We start from the raw sequence: 6,618 nt of genomic DNA on the forward strand, positions 1-6,618 counted from the left end.
AATGATCATGATACAGAGCTTCATCTACTGCAACACATTTTCCATATTTATGTCATCCCTGTCTCACGGTGACTGCTTGTTTCTTCCCTGCCTGTCCTCAGTTGTCTATTTGAGTCTGTGTGTGTATGTAGTGTGTCTGTGTCGGGGGGGCACACAGCCTTACACTTGTTTTTCTGAGCTGGTATCCTGGCCTGCTGGCTGTCTCTCGTCCTCCATAAACTTGTGCCTTTCTTTCAATCCCATGCCTTTCTGGTTTGCATTCATCTCCCCCCCACCTTTTGAGATCTTTCAATGTGTTATCTCTTTGAATCAGCCATAGTCAAAATATGTAATTTGTGGCATCTGTTATATTTTCAGTAGAGTTTTGTGTTTCCTGTTTTCAGTGTCAAAAGACAGTAAAAAAGAAAATGAAAATAATTATGTCAAAGAGACCAAAGAGACCAAAGAGACCAAAGAGACCAAAGAGACCAAAGAGACCAAAGAGACCAAAGAGATAAGCGGTGGTGGTGGCTGCTAGGTGCCGATGTGAGATCTGTTCTGATTTATGGTTTCAACAAGTCCTTCATGTTGATTTCTATCATGTATGTTCATGATTTGCTTTTTGAGTTTGCCTTGCAGAAAAGTAAATATTTATCGGTTCTCTAATATGTGCCTTTAGTCTCATCCCTGAATACAATTCTTTTCCATCAATATTATCTTATGCCAATGGCTGTGTTTCAGTTGCCATACCTTGCAGGGCACATTATGGTGATTATAACAGGGCACATGGTGATGTTCTGTTCTTCACGTTGAGTAACCACCACCACTATCCTTTTCCAAATTATTCCACAACCACAAAGAGAACTCAGTGTCCCCAAAGCAGAGACTTCGCTTTCCTCCTCCCGTCTCATCCCATTGTTGTTGAATGAATGCTCTGGAACTGATTCCGATTCACTGAAATCGCACTGTGTCAGAGGGCACTGTCCCCTATGGCTTTCGTGGTTGTAATCAGGGCAGCAGATTGCCAGTGACTCCAACAGAGAATCCACTGTTTGGGTTCCAACTGTCAGCCTTGAGGTTAGCAGTCCTTCTCCCCTCTAGTAACCACTAATAAATATGGGTCTCTCTCTAATTTGCTGATTTCATGGAAGTGATAGCATATACTATTTTTCCTTTCGGTGTTTGACTTGTTTCACTTAGCATATTTTCATCCATAGTCTAGCATGTTTCAGCATTTCATTTTTCTTTAGGGCTGAGTAACAGTCCATTGTATGTATATATGCCCCACATTTTATTTATCCATTCATCTGTCCATGGGCATTTAGGTTGTTTCTACTTTCGAGCTATTGTGAATGGTCTGGCAATGGGCTCTGGTTTACAGTTTTCTGTTTTTCTTCCTGTTTCCAGTCCTTTGGGGGATATACTAGGTGTCTCACGAGCACCTTTTCCTTCCCCCCCCTTTTTTTTCTTTCAATTTCAGTCATTCTGATGGGCGAAAAGTAGTAGCTCAGCGTGGTTTGATTTGCCTCTCCCCAAGGGCAGTTACTACCAGTTTGTCACTGAGGGTTACATGTTGCTGTGTTGGTGAATATGTTGAGTGGAGCTTCCAGACTAAGGCTGAGGACTAGTGACTACTTCTGAAAATTATCCAGTGAGACGCCGCGGTGATAATGACCTTCCTCCATTGGGACTGGGCTAGGAGCTGATTAAAGCACCAGCAGCACTGATTGCTCTCATTGGACATATTTTCATATGCTCGTTGGCCATTTGTGTATCTTCTGTCATGAGATATTCAAGACCTTTGTCCAATATTTGAATGGATTAAACAGTCCACAACAAACTCTCTTTGTTGTTAAGTTGCAGAATTCTTGATATATTTTGGATTTTTAACCCATAGAATCTTTTTCTCTGTTGATAAAGTCCTGTGATGAGTAAAACATTTTAATTCTGATGAATTCAATTTATCTAGTCTTTTGGTGTTTGTACTTTGGGTGCATATGCAAAATATTTTCAACTCAGAGCTGATTTGGAGTAATTGTGAATTGAATTGTGTCCTTCCTTCCCAAATACTGAGATCCTGGTTCCTATACCCACGGGTGATCCTGTTTGGTAATAGAGCTTTCTTCTGTTATTTTAATGAGGTTATATTTGAGGAAGGTAGGTCATAAGCCTGATCAATTCTGTGCTATAAGAAGATCAGAGCAGACACACACAGGAGACAGACACCATGAAATTTGAAGGATTTCTGGCAGCTCATAGATGCTGAAATAGAAAAAGAGATACTGTGGACATCTAGCTTTCAGCACTGTGAGAAAAGAATTTCTGTTTATTTTTTAATAATTTTTATTGGGGGCCCTTACAGCTCTTATCACAATCCATACATCAGTTGAATCAGGCATGTTTGTACATGTGCTTCCCTCGTTCTCTTCTAGACATTTACTTTCTGTTGAGCCCTTGGGATCAGCTCTTCACCCCACACAGCCCCCTGATCAATTGACATTGTTATTATTTTCATCTCTCACACCGACCGCTGTCTCCCTTCCCCCATGTTTACTGTTGTTCTTCCCCCTGTAGAGGGTTATGTGTTGATCATTGTGATCTATTCTCCCTTCCTCTTCTGTTCCCCCTACCCTTCTGGTCTCACTATTCTCACTCCTGTGCCTGGATTCTGTGTGTCATGAGTTTCCATCCCTTTATATATCTGTGTACATGTTCCGGTCCAGTCTGAATTGAGAAGCAGCACTAGGGTCATGGTAGTGGGGGGTGAAGAAGCCTCAAGGAACCAGAGGGATATAGTGTGTTTCATCAATGCTTTACTGCACCCTGGTGACTCATCCCTTCCCTGTGGCCCCTCTGTGGGGAGATTGTTCCACTGTCTACAGATGGGCTTTGGATCCCTGCTCCAGCCCCCCTCATTATCAACAATATATTTTTGTCTGTTATGTGCATGCTGATGCCTATTACCTAATCCTTATGACTCCTCATGATCGCACCAGTGGTGTGCTTCTTCCATGCGGACTTGTTGCTTCACTGCTGAGCAGTGACTTGTGTAACTTCAAGCCTTTAAGACCCCAGACACTATATCTCTTAATAGCCGGGCACCATCCACCTTCTTCACCACATTTGCTTATGCCCCTGTGTTGTCTTCAGTGATTGTGTTGGGAGGGTGAACATCTCAGATTGCCGATTGGTTAGAACAAAGTGTTCTTATATTGAGGGAGCGTATGAGCAGAGGCCCAAAGTCCATCCCCTGCCTCAGTGTATTGCCATAGAAATATATGTACATGGGCCAATGCCTCTATTTTTGTGGATTCATGTATTTACATATGTACACTGCTATGTTTATACTTCTATCCATTGCTTTACTTCCTAGTCCTTCCTCTGGTTCCTTTTACATTCCTCCTGCCCAACTGTCACTTTCCACTTATTTCCACCTATGATACCTCCTCTTAGCTAGTATGCTGTTGCCCCTGCATGCCCGCCTCGCCTTGGATCTCTATTTCCTCCTTGTTATTGACCCCAACACCCCAGTTCTTCCCCTGTCCATGGCCCAGCCTGCTCACCACCCCCTCCCCCCACTGCCCCGACCTCCCAGGTCTCCCTGGGACCGTTGGTCCCACTGCTCTCTCCTTGGGCATGCCTCCTGTGCCTATTTTATATAGGTAGGCACACAGATTATGACATAGCCAAACTGATTTTAAAAATATACAAAAATCCCGGGTCTCTTCGCTGGCCTTCATGACTGTCTAGGAGCTGCCCCTCCCGGCCTGGAGCGCCCCTTGGGGGCTCTTCAGGGGCTTCATAGCTCTGCCTCACTCCAGCTGCTGGTCTGGTATGCTCCCTTCTTGGTTAGCTCCATTCTGGGGGGTTTAGACCACCCTGCCTCCCCACCATGTGACCCCAGAAATGTCCTCTGTCACAGTCTGCTCCAGTAAGGGGACAGTGTGACATGTGCTGCTGTGCATGTTTCCCAGTCCCCTCTGTGTCCCATTAACTCCCCGCAGGGACGGGACGTCATCCTCTGAGCCTGGTGTGCCAGCGTGGGGTCCAGTCCGGCTCTCCCTCCTGCCGCTGCCGTGTGGGTGTGGCATGCTGGCCCCTCTCCCAAACCTGTAAGGTTCAGTTCCGCTCTCTGCCACACCCACCTCCAGGGAGGAGGTTGGTGTGGCTCTGGTTGGGGACAGCCCTATAGCTCTCTCTTTTCATGCATCCTTCCATGTGGCCACGCTGTCCTCATAGTTTGGTCCGCATGCCCACTCCCGATTCTGTAGAGACCAGACCAGTGCTCTCCCCCTGGTGGATTAGTGCCCTGCTCCCTCCATCATCATTTCTGTTTTTTAAAAGTTCTCCATTTGAAAAAAGTTACCCATTTGTGGTATTTTTTTTAAATGACAGTACTGTGTAAGACAGCCATTGTAGCTGATTCTTTTGTTCCCTAAGTTCCCCCCTTTCCTCCTTTTAATTTAATCTACTTTTTGGCATTCCTATCTTCAGAGAATTCCAAGACCTTGGCTGACTCCCAAGGATTCTGATTTAGGAAGTCTGGAACGAGGCCCCTAGGAATTTGCATTTCAAAGTTGAGATCTATTGATCTACTGTAATACAAATGCTTTTCTAGGTCAAGAAACAGAGCTATAGACAACATAGCTCTGTCCCTAAGGATATCGTGTGTGTGTGTGTGTGTGTGTGTGTGTGTGTGTGTGTGTGTGTGTAGACTTTGACATCTAGGTTGAGTGTTTGATGGTCTTTAATGCTTATGGGTTTTGTGATACTGTTTAGTTTGAACTATTTTGATCAAGTAGTGTTTTTATTGCTTTAGAAATACATACTTGACCATTCTTAATAAACCTTGCTGTCAGAGGTGTTGATAGCAACTTATCTAGTATCTAGATTCATTCTTTGAGGGTAAATTAATTGTTGTGTGTGGTACTAGTATTTTCAAACTGGTAAAATGAGTATTCCTCCTACTTCTCAGTGGTTATAAATATATAAGTAAATACTCCTCCCCTCTGCATGTAGCTAGTATATATTTTAATTCTTGCAGAGGATAAAGGAATCTAGTGTTGTTTTATGCCTACTAAAGTCATGAATTGACTACCATGCGAATATAGTGAACAGACACCACCAGAACTGTTGGCCCATGAAATTAGGGGAGTCCTTGACTTCCAAGCGATGACTTTGTGTATGGCAGAGCAGGAGGCTGGAAACCCATTTACTAAAAATGTAGATGAGGAAGATGTTCGGAGTCGTTTTCTTGCCAAAGAGATAATTATAGACCGGAGCATAAATGCTGCAAGCCACCAGAGAAGCCAAACAACAAAGGGAAAAGATGATGGCAGTCGGGACGGAAGAGAAGGAAGTCTGTGAAGTGATTAGGATTCAATTTTATATGCAAGACTGACAGATGAACCTTCAGCAACTGGGAATGGTCAGCGAGGAGCAAATCACAAAAGCCTCACTTTGTCAAACTCCGAGTTATAACCAAGTCTTCTATTGTCTGTGTCTCAACACGTGCATCTCCTTCTGATGCAAAGTAAATTTGCTTTCAAGTAAATTTGCTATTAAATGCAAATTCACTAACATGGGTTCCTTTTCTAATCTAAACTCGGCAGTAGAGGTTTCCAAACTTTTTCATTTCATATCAAATATTTTGTGAGTTTGTGTACGTCCTTCACTTTTTTGCATAGAACATAATAGAAAAAATAACTTGTGTGTTTCCTGGGCATTCCAAAGGCAAAAGCAAAGTCCCTGCCGCCGATCGAGTCGATGGTGACTCACAGTGACTCCCCAGGACAGGGTAGATAGAACTGCCACGGTGCCTTTCTGAGATTGCAATTCTTCACAGGAGTAGAAAACCCTATCTTGCTCTCTTCCTGGGTACGAAGAAGGGAAAAAGACATTGCTATTAATGAAGAAACACAAGTACAGCGAGAAGAGCAAATGGAAGATCCCTTAGAACGAGGACAAGGTATGTGATCTATCTCTGATGCAAGGGCGGAAACAACATCCGTGCATCTATCATCATTATCTCAAGAATTATGAGCTACTTAGCAACCCAGCGCTTGGTGCTTTACATCCGCCACAGCGTTAGTCTCATGCTCATTGGTCTGTGGATTGGTTCCAGTTCAGGGTACATACTGGAATCTTGACTTTGGCACAGATCGAGGCTGAGGCTGCTCCAACTGTCTTTCATCCTCTTTGGCCCAGTGATCAGGGTCATGGAAATGACGGGAGTGTAAGAGAGTGAGCAGAAAGTCATATAGGTCTTGATTCAGAAATGGTAGGTTCTTTGCTCATAGCCCCTGAGGAAATAAGTCATGTGCCTAAGTTCTAATATTAAAGGGCAGAAAATATACTCTGACGCCAAAATAACATTACTTCATGTTTGGTTCTAAGAGTTTGATAGTTCTAGTTCTTATATTGAGGTTGTCCTAATTGGAGTTAATCTGTATGTGGTGTGAGGTAGTGTCCAATTTCACTTTCTGCATAGGGAGATTCAGTGACAGAAACAATTTCTTGAAGAGAATACTCTGTCTCCAATTAATGTTCTGTATCTTACTTGCTAAGATATGCTGCTGAACTCTTCCAGTGAATTATCATTTTAATTATTGTGCTTTTAAAGGCTTTAGGATTGCTCTG

The sequence above is a fragment of the Tenrec ecaudatus genome, chromosome 5 (genome assembly GCF_050624435.1).
Source record: "Tenrec ecaudatus isolate mTenEca1 chromosome 5, mTenEca1.hap1, whole genome shotgun sequence".
NCBI lineage: Eukaryota > Metazoa > Chordata > Mammalia > Afrosoricida > Tenrecidae > Tenrec > Tenrec ecaudatus.